The sequence below is a fragment of the Oryx dammah genome, unplaced genomic scaffold, assembly GCF_014754425.2.
Source record: "Oryx dammah isolate SB20612 unplaced genomic scaffold, SCBI_Odam_1.1 HiC_scaffold_13, whole genome shotgun sequence".
NCBI classification, from domain to species: domain Eukaryota; kingdom Metazoa; phylum Chordata; class Mammalia; order Artiodactyla; family Bovidae; genus Oryx; species Oryx dammah.
This window is the reverse complement of record NW_024070197.1, coordinates 20,579,847-20,597,726: the sequence shown is the minus strand read 5'-3', so window position 1 is coordinate 20,597,726 and position 17,880 is coordinate 20,579,847. Positions and strand designations below refer to the sequence as shown.

At 41.5% G+C, this 17,880-nt stretch overlaps 1 long non-coding RNA gene across 1 annotated transcript in view; it reads right to left on the bottom strand.

The window, feature by feature from the left end:
* Nucleotides 1-7,716: 7,716 nt before the first annotated feature.
* The window catches only part of LOC120872637, a 223,297-nt gene continuing 213,133 nt past the window's right edge, over nt 7,717-17,880 (bottom strand). The window contains exon 4 of the long non-coding RNA XR_005723300.1: nt 7,717-8,204. This is a non-coding gene — a long non-coding RNA (uncharacterized LOC120872637). The remainder of the gene's footprint in view (nt 8,205-17,880) is intronic.

Sequence of the window (17,880 nt, the reverse complement as noted above, 5' to 3'; positions counted from 1 at the left end):
TCTCTCTCTTTTTAAAAAATTTTATTATTTTTTTTTTACTTTACAATATTGTATTGGTTTTGCCATACGTTAACATGAATCTGCCATGGCTTTCACCCAATGAGAGGTCACTCTCTTTTCCATTCTCGTTTAACCACAATACTTCTTTTTAACCAAGCAGCAGGAGAGAAGGCCACTGAAACTTATTTCCAAAGTGTTTTGCAGGTTGGAATATGAGGCAACGTGGTGCTTAAATGCACTACTGCTTCTGGCATAGCATCTAAGCCAAACTACTATTTAAATTTTTGGTCTTTTAAAAGACACACAATAGGGACTTCCCATGAGGTCCAGTGGTTTAGATTCCATGCTTCCAAGGCAGGGAGTGGCACGGGTTCGATACCTGGCTGGGGAGCTAAGAACCTACATGCTGTGCAGCACAGCCAAGAAAATATTTTTAAGAAATAAACTTTAAACAAACACTTAAAAAAAAAAAGACAGTACATTTAAAGTCTTGGTTCTGGGCTTCCCTGGTGGTCCAGAGGTTAAGAATCCATACCAACGCAGGGCACATAAGTTTGATCCCTGGTCCAGGAAGATTCCATATGCCTTGGGGCAACTAAGCCCGTGTGCCACAACTACTAAGCCTGCGTTCTGGAGCTCATGCTCTGCAACAAGAGAAGCCACCCCAGCAAGAAGCCCATGCACCACGAGGAGTAGGCCCCACTCACCGTAACTAGAGAAAGTTCATGCACGGCAATGCAGACCCAGCACAGCCAAAAACCCCCATTTTTTTAATTTAAAAAATAAATAAAAATTTAAAAATAAAATAAAATTTCAGTTCCAAGAAGTGCAGGTCTCTATTACAAAAGACCATGTCCAACAAAATGACCTGTTGCATCTTGCCTCTTCCTGAGCAGAGGAGGGGCGGCGGTGGCCTAGGAGAAGGAGCTGGTCAAACTCCCTCCTTGGATGACTGTGTTTCAGAGACTTCCCTCCTTCTGTGCAAGAGAACAACAAACCACCAGACCAGACTCCGACAGCTCAAATGAAGCAGCTGTGTTTCTCACTCAACACCCTCCTTTCCCAGATGAAGGACACTGATTCATGGAGGGGAGACACATATTTCAGGCCATTTTTCATACACCGACAAGAAGTAAATTAGGAAATCATGTAAGTACAATACCCGAGTTATCCCTTCCTATTGATCACATGTAATTTACATCTTACAGAGATGTGAATTCTTGCATTCTCACTCCACAAGGAAAATCTCAATGATTTATTCATTTCAAATGAAAAATAGAAGGTAGATGAGAAGAATGACTTCACAGACGCATCGTTCTCGGGGCACTGGTGCGAGGCTGTCTCGCACACTGCCCGAAGGGCTCCGTGTGCAAGTCCCTCTAATTAACAAGGTGAATCAGGCGGCAGCTCTCTAATTAGTGAGCATGACAAGCCAGCGGAAACAGGCGGGCGGACTGGTACACATAGCCGGCCAACAAAGGCTCGGCACGTTTCAAGTGAAAAAATGCAGATTTCTTCTAAATAACTATTAAAAGTAAGACTGTTGGGGGGAAGAGAACACCTCATTTTAATTCGCACGTTTCATGTGTATTCTTCCTTCATTCTCAGGGATAACCAGCTCCTTTGGTAAGATAGGGTTTGTGTCAGCCCTTTGAACAACCTTTCCAGGCAGAGCATTGCTGAAAACACAGGCATTTTTGCTTGAAATAAGAATCAACAACTTATTTTGGGATTTATGATCAATGTGTGTGTGTTTTAGTCTAGTAAGCAGTATCTGCCATTTATCTGTATTTTTTTCTTCTTCCAGAACTCAGAGATGTCTGATGGGAAACTCTCTGGAGATTTTGCTCAGTGCTGTTCAGTCCCTCGGGAAACACTGCAAGGAGCCCCCACAGGACAGAGACCACTAGCACCTCCACCCTCCAAAGAGGGGCAGAGCCCCTGCAGGGTCACACCTGGTTACCAGCTTGATCTCAAGCTGAGCCTAGACTGCTGCTGGACACAGGCTGGTCCCCTGGTTATTGCCCTGGTTTTACCATCTTTGCTCATCTGCCGTCTTGATCTGTCTTTGCTATCTTGAGGGCAGCAGTCAGGCCAGCTCCCCTCTGCATGAGCCAAGCTCTGTGGGTGCAGCCTGCAGTCACCCACAGCATAGCAGCATGTCACTGGGGACACCATCATGCATGTTCACCTCCTAAGCAATGGCTCCCAAGGCCTGGGCTTGCTGCCCGACAGGTTGGGCTTCACCAAGGATGGTGAACAACCTCTGTGTCTTTTCCATTCTAGCTGCTTGCAGCGTCTCCCGAAAGGTATTTTCTTTCAACATCAGGGACTTGTTATCAGGTAGCTGCTAATAGAGTCTTGTGGATGGAGAACATACTGACTCAGATTCAGCTACAACAGTGGTTCCCAAACTTTTTGCCACCAGGGACCAGTTTTATGGAAGATAATTTTTCCACAGACCTGTGTGTCGGGGGGTGGTTTTGGGATGATTCAAGTGCAGTACATTTATTGGGCACTTTATTTCTATTATTATTATAGCAGCTTCACCTTAGATCATCAGGCTTTATATCTCCGAGGCTGGGGACCCCTGACATAGAACACACGTCTACTGAATCTAGACACCGTGCTGGACACTTCCTCTGGAGCAGGCACTGATGCTACTGTTTACAATTTATGGTCAGGAGCGGGTAGAGAGGGTGTCCTGGGTCCCTCAGCTGAAAGATGCTGCTGGAAGCAGATGATGAACTCTGGGTTTATACCCCAACCTGAAGTCTCCCCTCTTCGCTTTACTAAGACTCACAAGTTCTGATCCTCGGACCAAAAGATGTCACTTCATAAAACTCACTGCTCTTCCCACATAAGCAAACTCTAAGACCTGTGAGCAGTTCAACAGTTGTTTGCAAATAATTTTTTTCCTGTCTGTCTGGAGAGAAATAAGAGGGGCAGCTTAGAAATATGGGGATCCTTGTAAGGGTACCTCTTCCCTGCATTTCACAGTTCCTGAAAGACTGAACCTCATGAAAGATTGTTTCCAGGCAATATAAGTGAAAAAGATCTGAAAAGCAATCATGGGGGTGGAGGGCAGTCAGGAAAAAGTCAAAGGAAGCTGGGCCAATTGGGAGGCTGCAGGAACCCTGTCCCACTGTGCCCTGGGCTCCCCCGACACATGTGCCAGGCAGCGCCCATATTAAATTTCTACAGGGTTTTCTCTGCATCCAAGCAAATATCCCTCCACATGCCCTCTCTTCCCTCTTCAGCTCTTCACTCATGATCAGGTTTATCTACATAGTCTCCATCGCATGTAGAAACTCAGCATTTAAGAGTTTCTAGGACATGGCAACCCACTCTGGTCCTCTTGCCTGGAAAATCCCATGGATGGAGGAGCCTGGTAGGCTGCAGTCCATGGGGTCGCTAATAGTCAGACATGACCGAGCGACTTCACTTTCACTTTTCACTTTCATGCATTGGAGAAGGAAATGGCAACCTACTCCAGTATTCTTGCCTGGAGAAAGGACGGGAAACCCTGGTGGGCTGCTGTCTATGGGGTCGCACAGAGTCAGACACGACTGAAGCGACTTAGCAGCAGCAGCAGGACTTTTCTGGCAGTCCAGTGGTTAAGACTCCATGCTTCCCATAAAGGGGGTGCAGTCGCCTAGCAAGGCCAAAATAAAAGTTGCCAGCGCACAGTGGCCCCCAGGACAGCAGTGGCCGAGGAGCAGAGAGAGCAAATGTGTCACTCCTTCCTTCTCTCTGTCCTCCCATTCATTCCTCACCAGCTCTGCCTGCAGAAGCCTTTGGAGCCCCTCTCCTGCACCCACTGTTCCCTGAACTTACCCTCATCACCACAGCCCCTTCCTCTGAATCCCATAGGAACCTGATGCACTTTTTGAGCCATCACCTTCTGTTTCACATCATACTGTCACTCAGGCAGCAGGACAAAATTGTGCTTTCAGTCAGTCAGACCTGGGCTCCAGTTCTGCCTCTGCTAATTTCAGGCCATGATACTCTATTTCCATCCGTAATTTTCTGTTTCCTTACCTGAAAAAAAGTAGAAATAACCCTCCAACCTTGAAGAGGTGTTCAGAGGATTAAATGAGATAAAGCTGAACTAGCATATGTGTTATCTAGCATATAGCAGGTGTTAAGATCTAATTTGGGCTTCCCTGGTGGCTCAGTGGTAAAGAATCTGCCTGCAGTGCAGGAGACCCAGGTTCAATCCCTGGGTCAGGAAGATCCCCTGGAGGGGGGCATGGCAACCCACTGCAGTATTCTTGCCTGGAGAATCCCCACGGACAGAAGAACCTGGCAGGCTATAATCCACAGGGTCATAAAAAATTGGACATGAATGCTGCTAAGCAACTTAGCAGCAGCAGAAAAGACTAATTTAAGAAAAATTCTTTTCATTTTGGAAATTTTAAAAATGGTATTACTTTTAAAATGGTGTATTTGAACTTCATTTATGTCTGGTACCAATCCCAGGCAAGTCAGTCATGAACAAACTATGTGACCTTGTGCAGGACACTAAACCCCTCTGAGCCTTGGTTTCCTCATCCATAATGCAAGGTTGACCATACCTGACTCCCAGGTGTGGTTTAACAAAGCAGTAGATGCCAGAGCCCTCAGCACAGGGGTTGTTCAGTAAGTGCCATTCAGAAGCAAGAACCTTGTATGTGCCCGGACCTGACAAAGAATTTGAACAAGAGGAATACTCTCAATGAATGAACATTTGTGGAAGGAATGAGAAGGGAAGAGGTGTGCTAGATACATGTTCCTGTTGCAGTTTTTATTCTGTATGGCTTTAGACAAGCCACTTGCCCTTCTGAGCCTCAGCATTTTCAATCTACAAAACGGGAGAAAATCTGTCAACCTCATTGGCTTGCTTCCAAAGCTAATGTTTAGAAAATGTAAGTCTGACTCAGCCTTTAAAAAGAATGCATCTGAATCAGTTCTAATGAGGTGGATGAAACTGGAGCCTATTATACAGAGTGAAGTAAGCCAGAAAGAAAAACACCAATACAGTATACTAATGCATATATATGGAATTTAGAAAGATGGTAACGATAACCCTGTATGTGAGACAGTAAAAGAGACACAGATGTATAGAACAGTCTTTTGGATTCTGTGGGAGAGGGAGAGGGTGGGATGATTTGGGAGAATGGCATTGAAACATGTATAATATCATATATGAAATGAATCGCCAGTCTAGGTTTGATGCAGGATACAGGATGCTTGGGGCTGGTGCACTGCCAAGACCCAGAGGGATGGCACGGGGAAGGAGGTGGGAGGAGGGTTCAGGATGGGAAACATGTGTACACCCATGGTGGATTCATGTTGATGTATGGCAAAAACAATACAATATTGTAAAGTAATTAGCCTCCAATTAAAATAAATAAATTTATATTTTAAAAAAGGAAAACATAAGTCTGGGGGGAAAGTACATCAAATTATGGAACAAAGACTATTTCAGAAATTTAGCTAACTAGTTCAACAGGAGTGAATATTATAGATGAAAGCATCTATGACATTCATTATAATACTACATTGTTACCTGGTGAAAATTTAATGGTCGATTTTTGCTCAGTACTAAAAGTTTCTGCCTTTGAACATGTGCAGGTAAGCCACCTGAGCTAATTCATGACAGCTGCTTTTAACTAGTCATGGAAATTTTTAAATTTATCTTAAAAATATAACAAATTTTATATGAGAATAGTTTGAAATGTCTGAACTCTTCTATTGAAAAGTTAGTATGTGGTTTAAAATTCCAAAGTAGATTTTTAGGGGTTTGCAAAGCATTGAAGTAACATTTACTTATGTTTGGGGCAGGATGGGAAACACCTATTTAGTAAATTATAATTTGTCTTTAGGAATATCTTTTGGTGCTAATGCCTTCTAATACACAGCCAAAATGCTTATCTTATCTGAAATGAACTTTTGAAAAATTAAAAAGCACTAGACAAGGGAGGAGGGAGGGGGATTCAGGATGGGGAACACGTGTATACCTGTAACGGATTCATGTTGATATATGGCAAAACCAATACAATTTTGTAAAGTAATTAACCTCCAATTAAAATAAATAAATTTATATTTAAAAATAAAAAAAATAAAAATAAAAAGCACTAGACAATACTTAGCCCTGCAGAACATCTGTGCCAGCTGGGAAAAAAATTCCCCACAGCCAGAGATTCTCCAGGGCCATACCAAGTTAGCCTGAGTGTATTTTATATTCTTAAGGCATTGCTTTTCCAGCAACAGGTAATGTCAGGGACCAGGGCTCTGACATCAATGGTGAATCATAATGAGCAGCTTTCCCTGGGGGCTCGGTGGTAAAGAATCTGCCTGCTAAGCAGGAGACTTGGGTTTGATCCCTGGGTTGGGAAGATCCCCTGAAGGAGGAAATGGCAACCCACCCTGGTATTCTTGCTTGGGAAATCCCATTGACAGAGGAGCCTGGCAAGCTATAGTTCATGGGGTCGCAAAGAGTCAGACACAACTTAGGGACTAAACAACAACAATGAACAGCTTTAATTCAGAATTCCCTGGTAAAGAGTCTGGTACTAGGTGTATTAGTTTCCTAAGGCTACCATTAAAAAGTTCCACAAATCGGGTGGCTTAAAATAATGAAAATTTATTCTCTCCCAATTCCAAGGCTAGAAATTAAAAATCAAGGTGTCATCACTATTGGTTCCCTATAAGGGCTGGGAGCCTCTTCTATGTTTCTCGTATCTTCACATCATCTTCTCTTTGTTTTTTTCCCCCTTTAAAAAAGAACAACTTTATTTATTGATTCTGGCTATGCTGGTTCTTAGTTGCGGTGTGCAAGATTTTTTAGTTGTAGTATGTGGGATCTTTAGTTACGGCATGTGAACTCTTAATTGCAGCATATGGAATCTGATTCCCTGAGCAGGGATCAAACCCAGGCCTCCTGTATTGGGACCACGGAGTCTTATTCACTGGCCTGCCGGGGAAGTCCCTCATCTTTTTGCCTCCAAATTTCCCTTTTTAACAAAGACACCAGTCAAACTGGATTAGAGTCTACCCTAATCACCTCATCTTAACATGATCATCTGCAAAGACCTATTTCCAAATAGGGTCACATTCACAGATACTGGGGGTTAGGACTCCAGCATCTTTATGGGGCACCGTTTGGGCCTATAACAGGAGCCTGGTGGGCTGCCATCAATGGGGTTGCACAGAGTCAGACATGACTGAAGCAACTTAGTAGCAGCAAAGCAGCAAGGCTGTCACTGGGCAGGGAGCAGAGGTGTGTGGCTGGCCTGCGCTTGCCAGGCCTCCCAGAAGGCAGCTGGCAGAAGTGCCACAGTGCAAGGTCTACCCATGGACCCTGCAGGGAGGGAAGCTGAGTGTTGCCAACAAGTGGAGAGTGCCTCCACCTCTCAGGAGCTGTGTTCCATGAGGCAACTGCTCAGGACTGTTGTACAAAATCAGCATGCCCATTTACTGATAGAGAGGGACCCTTCACAGGGAGGGTGACGCCTAGGTCTACATGATCTGCACATTCTCCTCCTCCAGGCAAACATGCAGCTGTGCAGAGAGTGAGTTTGTCTGTTTCAGGTAACATGGCGTGGTCTCCATCTCCATCTCCTTGCTCACAGGGGGAATGCTGCCAGGATTCCTGGGGAGAGCCTGGAGGGGCCGCTCATAATCTCTCCCTGCTAATCTCGAGTGGACCAGACATGCTTCTAAGAGACACTCTTTTTTTTCCTTTTTTCGAGATATTCCTGGAAACTTTCCTTTTGACAAACTGACTCTAAAGAGTTCAGCTTTGATTCAATTCCTATAGATTTCATCATTTAGCGCTGAGGTCATTCTCTCCTCCTTCATTTCCCGGTTCTTGGAGTACCTCACTATAGTCCCCAACTACACACTCACAGCCTTCCTGAGAACGTTTGCCTTAATTAATTCTCTCTTTAAGAATAAATAGAACCCAATCCTCTGACTGTGGTATTTTATTCAGTGCCCCTCTTGGACAAGGTCTGCTTCTTCTCTTTCACAAATAGGAGTCAACCAGACAGGCTCTAAGCAAGCAGGCTCTAAGCCGAGCTGGCACATGTGTGAATGGCCAGGAGGGGCTGGTCTTTGCTGAGATGTGAAGCCAAGTTGGAGGGGACTCAGCTGTGGCCAAAGAATTAAGGAAGTGCTGTAAAAATTCTCTTCTTTAGGATCAGGGGCATTTGTAGCTCCTGAAAAAAAAAAACAGCTTGGAGTTTCTCTTGTGGCATGTAAAATGTTCAAATAGATAACTGATGTCAATTATACCTCAAGAAAGCTGGAAAAAAATAAGTAAAAAGAAATGAGATACAGTAAGTCTCCTACACATGAATGAGTTCCATCTTAAGTCCAACAAAGTCAGCCTAGGGACCCAACTGATATAATCGGTTATACAGTACTGTACCGTAACAGGTTTATAAAACTTTAAACACAAATAATACATAAACAAACAAACACAAAAAATAAAGAAAACATTTTTAATCTTACAGTACAGTACCTTGAAAAGTACAGTAGTACACTACAACTGTTGGCATACAGGGGCTGGCATTGAGTGAACAAGCAAGAAGTTACTGACTGGAGGAGGAAGAAGAGGTGTGATATGATCGAGTTGAAGGATCGTTAGCAATAGGAGATGGAGGGCAAACTGCAATTTCACTCACATCTGATGTTGACGGAACACACGTTCACATCTTTGAAAGTTCTCAAGATTTGTATGTAGGGGACTTACTGTATTAAAAAAAATAGATTGCTCATTTTTCTAAGTGACAAGATAAATATAAATAAATAATAAAAGAAGTCTTATTGCGAGACCAGTAATATACATCTCTATTAATTATTAAAATATAATCAATAAAATATGATAATCAAAAAAAATAATTTGGGGATAAGCAAGTATTCATAGAAACGATCATGCTCTAACTTAGAGAATCACTTTAAAATCAGCAGTCAAAATGACTAGTTGAGATCATGGAAATAAATAACTAAATAATTTCTTACTAAATATGAAGTGATCCCTTTCATCTAGCTTCTATTTCATCCAGGTCTTAATAACAGTGAACATTTCAATCTTTACTATCTTGCTGAATATAATTAGCACCTGATTCCTGCTCTGTAGTCAGATTAATTGCCCATTTATATCTCTGACACCTCCCGACAGCCTACTTGACTTGCCTGACACATTTTTAAGGTATTAGGAGGACTCCATACAAAAGAGAGATTTCTTGTCCTTACTATTTGGGGATATGAATAGGTTTTTGGGAGGCTCAACATTTGGATAGAATCTCTGGCAAAAAAAAAAAAAAAAGGTGAAAAAGACATTAAAATAGAATTGTCACTGATTTTTAAAATAGGACTACCTTAAAGAAGCTCCCTCAGATACTGGTATACTTAAAGATTTATTTTAAAGTGTGTCTATGATGTTTTTGTCTAACAGCAGAATCTGTATAGCAGACGATTCCCTTCATCCTGCCCCAGAGAAATGGCAAATTCTATGACCAAGACAAAGGATGCAGAACCAAGAAGCCATGGCAATTGGAAATAAGAATCTGTATGATCTCACCTGTGAAGAGACAAAAGGCATGGACATGAAGAACATGGGGCTTCTGAGTCATATACTGCTGCGTTTGAGGCCATACCAGCTGTGGAGCTTGTTCTCTTGTCCTGCCTGGGTAGGAAAGCAGATTTGAAGCCCCATCTACTATTGAATATAACCCCCCAATCTAGCCCAGCGAGGGGGCCTGGCTGGAGTACCCAAGGGTTGCATGACCCATCCTACAGTCCTACTTACAGTGGTACCTGAGCAGAGAACCAAGTCAGGAGCTCTGTCCACATGCAAAACCAAGCCAGTGGCCTTCTCTGGTCAGAGAACTCAGTGGACAGTTCTGCCTGATTCAAGTCCCTAGCCAATAAGCTATGCCATCCTTGGAACCTGTTCTGCCACCCCACCCAGAAAGGGAAGCAGGTTCATTGTATATTCCTGCCATGAGAATAGCCCACATTCCCACCTAACCAGAAGGGTTAACTAGAGCATCTTGGAGACTGTATGGCCCACCATTCAACCCAGCTTGCAGTGGTACCCAAGCTGATAGCCCAGCCAGTGAGTGGCTGGGTTGTAGGATAGACATGCTGCTGCTGCTAAGTCACTTCAGTCGTGTCCGACTCTGTGCGACCCCATAGACGGCAGCCCACCAGGCTCCCCTGTCCCTAGGATTCTCCAGGCAAGAGTACTGGAGTGGGTTGTCATTGCTTTCTCCATAGGATAGACAGAAAGCTACAAAATATCATCAAATCACAAAAAAGACAGAAATATAAGTGAGGAACAAAGAATCTACAAAACAGCCAGAAAACAATTAACAGAGAGGCAACAGTAAGTCCTTTCCTACCAATAATTACTTTAAATATAGATGGAGTAAATTCTCCCATGAAAGACACAGAATGGCTGATAGAATAAAAAAACAAGATCTAAAGGAGATAAACCAATCAAGAAGATATAACAACTGTACATATTTATACATCCAACATCAGAGCATCTGTATAAATCAAAAGCTAACAGAACTAAAAGGAGAAATAAACAGTAACATAGTTATAGGTAGAAACTTTAATACCTCACTCTCAGCAATAAATAATCATCCAGATAGTTATCAATAAGAAAACTGGATTTTAACAGCACTATATTGGAGAAGGCAATGGCACCCCACTCCAGTACTCTTGCCTTGAAAATCCCATGGACGGAGGAGCATGGTAGGCTGCAGTCCACGGGGTCGCTAAGAGTCAGACACGATTGAGCGACTTCACTTTCACTTTTCACTTTCATGCATTGGAGAAGGAAATGGCAACCCACTCCAGTGTTCTTGCCTGGAGAATCCCAGGGACGGGGGAGCCTGGTGGACTGCCGTCTCCGGGGTCGCACAGAGTCGGACACGGCTGAAGTGACTTAGCAGCAGCACAGACCCAGCAGACAACATTCCCAACAACAGCAGCAGAATACCCATTTTTCTTGAGTACACACAGAACATTTTCTAGAGTATGTTAGGTCACAAAGAAAATCTTAGCAAATTTAAGAAAACTGAAATCATACCAACTGTCTTTTCCAATCACAAGAGTGTGAAACTAGAAATAATAGCTGAAGGAAAGCTGGAAAACTTACAAATACATGAAAATTAAACTACAGAGTCCTGAACAACCAATAGATCAAAGAAGAAATCAAAAGAGAAATTTTAAAATATCTTGAGACAAATGAAAATGGAAACACATGTAACAAAATTATAGGATATAGCAAAAGAAGGTCTAAGAGGGAAGTTTACAATGATAAATGCACACATTAAAGGGGGAAATCAATTTAACAACCTAAATTTATACCTCAAGGATAAAGAAAAAGAACAAACTAAGCCCGCCTGATGCAAAGAACTGACTCATTGAGAGAGACCCTGATACTGGGAAAGACTGAAGGCAGGAGGAGAAGGGAATGACAGAGGATGAGATGGTTGGATAGCATTACCGACTCAATGGACGTGAGTTTAAGCAAGCTCTGGGAGCTGGTGATGGACGAGGAAGCCTGGCGTGCTGCAGTGCATGGGATCACAAAGAATCAGACATGACTGAGTGACTGAACTGCTGCTGCTGCTGCTGCTGCATTGACTGAAGCCCAAAATTAGCAGAAGGAAGGAAGTAATAAAAATTAGAGCAGAAATAAAAGAAACAGAGGACAGGAAAATAATAGAAAAGATAGGCAAAAAAAGAATTGTTTTTTTGAAAAAATAACACAAATTATTAAACTTTTAGCAAGACTAATCAAGAAAAGAAGAGAGAATAGACAAATAAATATGATTATAAATGAAAAAGGAGACATCACAACTGACACCACAGAAATACAATGAATCATGAGACTACTATGAAGAACCATCAGTTCAGTTCAGTCACTCAGTCGTGTCCGACTCTTTGCGACCCCATGAATAACAGCATGCCAGGCCTCCCTGTCCATCACCAACTCCCGGAGTTCACTCAGACTCACGTCCATCGAGTCAGTGATACCATCCATCCATCTCATCCTCTGTCGTTTCCTTCTCCTCCTGCCCCCAATCCCTCCCAGCATCAGAGTCTTTTCCAATGAGTCAACTCTTCGCATCAGGTGGCCAAAGTACTGGAGTTTCAGCTTTAGCATCATTCCTTCCAAAGAAATCCCAGGGCTGATCTCCTTCAGAATGGACTGGTTGGATCTCCTTGCAGTCCAAGGGACTCTCAAGAGTCTTCTCCAACACCACAGTTCAAAAGCATCAATTCTTCGGCGCTCAGCCTTCTTCACAGTCCAACTCTCACATCCATACATGACCACTGGAAAAACCATAGCCTTGACTAGATGGACCTTAGTTGGCAAAGTAATGTCTCTGTTTTTGAATATGCTGTCTAGGTTGGTCATAACTTTCCTTCCAAGGAGTAAGCGTCTTTTAATTTCATGGCAGCAGTCACCATCTGCAGTGATTTTAGAGGCCAAAAAAAATAAAGTCTGACACTGTTTCCACTGTTTCCCCATCTATTTCCCATGAAGTGATGGGACGAGATGCCATGATCTTCATTTTCTGAATGTTGAGCTTTAAGCCAACTTTTTCACTCTCCTCTTTCACTTTCATCAAGAGGCTCTTCAGTTCCTCTTCACTTTCTGCCATAAGGGTGGTGTCATCTGCATATCTGAGGTTATTGATATTTCTCCCAGCAATCTTGATTCCAGCTTGTGTTTCTTCCAGTCCAGCGTTTCTCATGATGTACTCTGCATAGAAGTTAAATAAGCAAGGTGACAATATACAGCCTTGACATACTCCTTTTCCTATTTGGAACCAGTCTGTTGTTCCATGTCCAGTTCTAACTATTGCTTCCTGACCTGCATACAGATTTCTCAAGAGGCAGGTCAGGTGGTCTGGTATTCCCATCTCTCTGAGAATTTTCCACAGTTTATTGTGATCCACACAGTCAAAGGCTTGGGCATAGTCAATGAAGCAGAAATAGATGTTTTTCTGGAACTCTCTTGCTTTTTCCATGATCCAGTGGATGTTGGCAATTTGATCTCTGGTTCCTCTGCCTTTTCTAAAACTAGCTTGAACATCTGGAAGTTCACGGTTCACGTATTGCTGAAGCCTGGCTTGGAGAATTTTGAGCATTACTTTACTAGGACCTAGAAGAGATCGATAAATTCCTAGAAACATACAACCTGCCAAGATTAAGTCATGAAGACTAGAAAATCTGAACAGATCAATAGCAAGCAAGGATTGAATCAGTAATCAAAATTCCCAACAAAGAAAAGTCCAGGACCAGATGGTTACACAGGTGAATTTCATCAAAAGTCAAAGAAGAATTAACACCAATCTTTCTCAAACTTTTCCTCAAAAACAATCAAGGAAGAGAGAATACTCCCAAACTCATTATAAAAGACCAGAATTAACCTGATACAAAGCCATACAAGGACACTGCAACAAATAAAAACTACAGGCCAATATTTCTGATGAATATAGATGCAAAAAATCTCAACAAAATACTGGCAAACTGTAATTTAACACCACATTAAAAGACTCATACACCATGATCAAGTGAGATTTATCTCCACTCTGCAAGGCTGGTTCAACGTACATGAATCAGTAAAAGTGATATACCACATTAATAAAGAATGAAAGATAAAAAATCATATGATCATCTCAGTTGATGCAGCAAAAGCATCTGACAAAATACAAAATCTTCTCAAAGAAAAACTCTGAACAGAGTACAGAAGGAATACATGTCAACATAATAAAGGTCATATATGACAAGTCCAGAGCTAACATCAAATTCAATGGTAAAAGGTTGACAGCTTTTCCTCTAAGAATCAGGAACAAGCCAAGAATGTCCACTCTCACCCTTGTACTCGACATAATACTAGAAGTCCTAGCCAGAGCAATCAGTCAAGGGAAAGAAATGAAAAGTATCTGAATCATAAAGGAAGAAGTAAAATTGTTTCTATGGTTTTATATATAGAAAATCTTGAACACCACTAAAAAGTGTTGTAACTCATCAGTGAATTCAGTAAAGTTGCAGAACAAAAAATCAACAAACAATATTCAGTATCATTTCTATACACTAATAATGAATTATCTGAAAAAGAAATAAGGAAAACAAACCCACTTACAGTAGCATCAAAAACAATAAAATACTTATGGATAAATTTAACTAAGTAGGTAAAAGATTTCTACCCTAAAAACTGTAACGTATTGATGAAATAAATTGAATACATGAATAAATTGAAAGGTATTCTGTGTCCATGGAGTAAAAGAATTAATATTGCCAAAATGTCCATATAAACCAAAGCCATCTACAATGCCAACCCTATAAAGATTCCAATGACACTTTTTACAGAAATAGAAAACACAATTCTAAAATTTGTTTGAAAGCACAAAAGACCCTGAATAGTCAAAGCAATGCTGAGAAATAAGAATAATGCTAGAGGTATCACATTTTGTGATTTCAAACTATACTACAAAGCTACAATAATCAAACTGCATGATACTGACATGAAAACAGATCCACAGACCAATGAAATAGAATTGAAAGCCCAGAAATAAGCCCATGCATGTATGGTCGACTAATACTGGATGAGGGTTCCAATACTTAATAAGGAAAAGGTAGTCTCTTCAATAAATGGTGCTAGAAAAACTAGATATTCACATGGAAAGGAATGAAACCAGACCCCTATCTTACACCATTCACAAAAATTATGCTGAAATATATTTTGCTTAAATTTAAGACTTGAAACTGTAAAACTAGAAGAAAGAATAGGGGGAAAGTTCTTGTATTGGTCTTGGCAATGATTTTTTGGTTATGAAACTGAAAGCACAAGCAACAAAAGCAAAAATAAGTAAGCGGGACTACATCAAACTAAAATGTTCCTGCACAGCTGAAGAAATAATCAAGAAAATGAAAAAGCCATCTATGGAATGGGGGGAAATATTTGCAAAGTACATATCTGATAAGGAGTTAATATAAGGAACTCACTCAGCTCAATAGCATAAAACCAATAATCCAATTTAAAGATGGGCAGAGAATCTGAAGGGCTTTTCTGGTGGCTCAGCAGTAAAGAAACTGCCTGCCAGTGTGGGAGACACAAGAGATGTGGGTTTGATCCTAGAGTTGGGAAGATCCCCTGGAGAAGGAAATGGCAGCCCACTCCAGTATTCTTGCCTGGAAAATCCCATGGACAGAGAAGCCTGGCGTTGCAAGAGTTGGACACAGCTTAGCAACTAAACAATAGCAACAGAGAATCTGAACAGGCATTTTTCCAAAGAAGGCATGTAGATGGCAAATGGATGTATGAAAATGTGCTCGACATCACTAATCACCAGGGAAATGCAAAATCAAAACCATAATGAGAATGGTTTCACATCTGCCAGAATGACTATTAAGAAAAAGACAAAAGATGACAAGTGTTGGCAAGGATGTGGAGAAAAGAGAACCCATTTTTACTGTTGATGGAAATATAAATTGGTGCAAACCAGTATGGAAAACATTATGGAGGTTCCTCAAAAAATTAAAAGTAGAGCTACGGTATGATCTAGCAGTTTTCACTTCTGGGTATATATTCAGAGGAAATGAAATTATTACCTCAAAGAGATATCTATACTCCAATGTTCACTGCAGCATTATTTATTAATACAATAGCCAAGACATAGAAACAACCTAAGTGTTCATTGATTAATGAACAGACATAACAAAATATTATTCAACCAAAAAAGGAAGGAAATCCTGCCATTTATGAGACATGGATGGGCCTTTAGGGCATTATGCTAAGTAAAATAAGTCAGATAGATACAGACAAATACTCTATGGTCTCACTTATATGTGGAACATTAAAAAAAAAATCAAGCCCATAGAAACAGAGAACATATTTGTGGTTGCCAGAGGCAGCAGGTGGAGGTAGAGGAATTGGGTGAAGGTGGTCAAAAGGTACAAATTTCTAGTTACAAGATAAGTAGGTACAGCCTGGTGTCTATAGTTAGAACTATTGCATTATATATTTGAAAGTTTGAGAGAGGAGATCTTAAAAATTCTCATCATAAAAATTATAACTATGCAGTGATTAATGCTAATTAAACTTATTATAGTAATCATTTTGCAATATATATGTATATCAATGCAGGAGACCTGGGTTTGATGCCTGGGTCAGGAAGATTCCCTGGAGAAGGAAAGGGCAGCCCACTCCAGTATTCTTGCCTGGAAAATCCCATGGACAGAGGAGCCTGGTGGGCTACAGTCTATGGAGTCGTAAGAGTCAGACACAACTTAGTGATTAAACCACCACCATCACCATGTTGTATACCTTAAACTTATGCGTAAATTGTATTTCAATAAAATGTTCAGATTCTTTAGCCACCATCAACTGTACCATAAAGGATATGTTCCATTGGTCTGTAATGGTCAAGGTCAACTACAGTGTCTGAAATTCAGGAAGACTGGCATCATCCTCAGAGAAGGCAATGGCACCCCACTCCAGTATTCTTGCCTGGAAAATCCCATGGACAGAGGAGCCTGGTAGGCTGCAGTCCATGGGGTCGCGATCCTATGGTTGTGGGACTCAAGTCAACAGGATCTTGCTTTGTGTGAACATTTTAAACCCTCAATGTCTTCACAGCTTCTCTGACTCTTCACATATTCCTTCTTTCTGTTATATAAACACTATATGCCTAGCCTTCATCTCCACTTGCTTGTCTAAATAGCCAAGTCAAATTTAACATGTCTGAAGTCGAGTTCCTGAAATTCTACCCCTAATCTGCCCTAACCACAATTTCCCCCATCCTGGGTAAAGACAGTTCAATTCTTTCTGGTATTTGTGTGAAAAAGCCTGAAATTACTCAACTCTTTTTTTATCTCAAACTCCATACCCAGCCCATGAATATATTGTGTAAGCTCTGCTTCCCAAATATATCTAAAATCCAACGTTTCTCTCTCTACTTTTACCACAGCCACACTGGTGCAGGTACCCACCTTATCTCTGGGGACTACTGCAATGGCCCCAGTCAGACTCCTGCTTCCACCTACACTCATTATGGTTATTCTCAACATAGCCTGACTGGCAATTATGGACATTACTCTGTCCATGGAATTCTCCAGGCAAGAACACTGGAGTGGGTAGCCATTCCCTTCTCCAGAGGATCTTCCCAACTCAGGGATTGAACCTGAGTTTCTTGCACTGCAGACAGATTCTTTATCATCTGAGCCACCGGGGAAGCCTTACCTGACTGTACCTGTGATCAAATAAGGCAGACCATAATCCTTCCATTGATCAAAATTCTCCAGCAGTACCCCATTTCACCCAGAGTAAAATCTGTATATGTTGGAGTCTTAGATGTATTTGTCTTGTTACATTGTTGTTGTTTTTAGTTCCCTGCTGTGTTTTTGTGGGAGGTGACAGTGGCCTGCAGTAAATAGCAGGGATAGAGATGAAGAGGGGCAGAATGATGACAAGAGAGATGAAACAGGGTAAAGGAAAAAAGTATGCAGCCAAACCTAACAAATAACTTCTAATACTTCTTAGCTTAGAAAGTCCTCCCTTCTGAGATTTGGTGAATATTCAGTTGAGATTTTCCTGTGCTTTTTTTAAAAAATTAATTCATTCATTAGGCTTTGTTGGGTCTTACTTGCAGCATGATCTTCCATCTTCATTGTGGTATGTGGGTTCTTTAGTTGCAGCATGTGGGATCTAGTTCCTTGAACAGGGGTTGAACCCAGGCCCTCTGCACCGGAAGCATGGAGTTTAACCACTGCACCAGTAGGGTGGACGCATGTGCTTCTTTGTTACAAGCTAAAGTTTTTTTCGGACGCATGTGCTTCTTTGTTACAAGCTAAAGTTTTTTT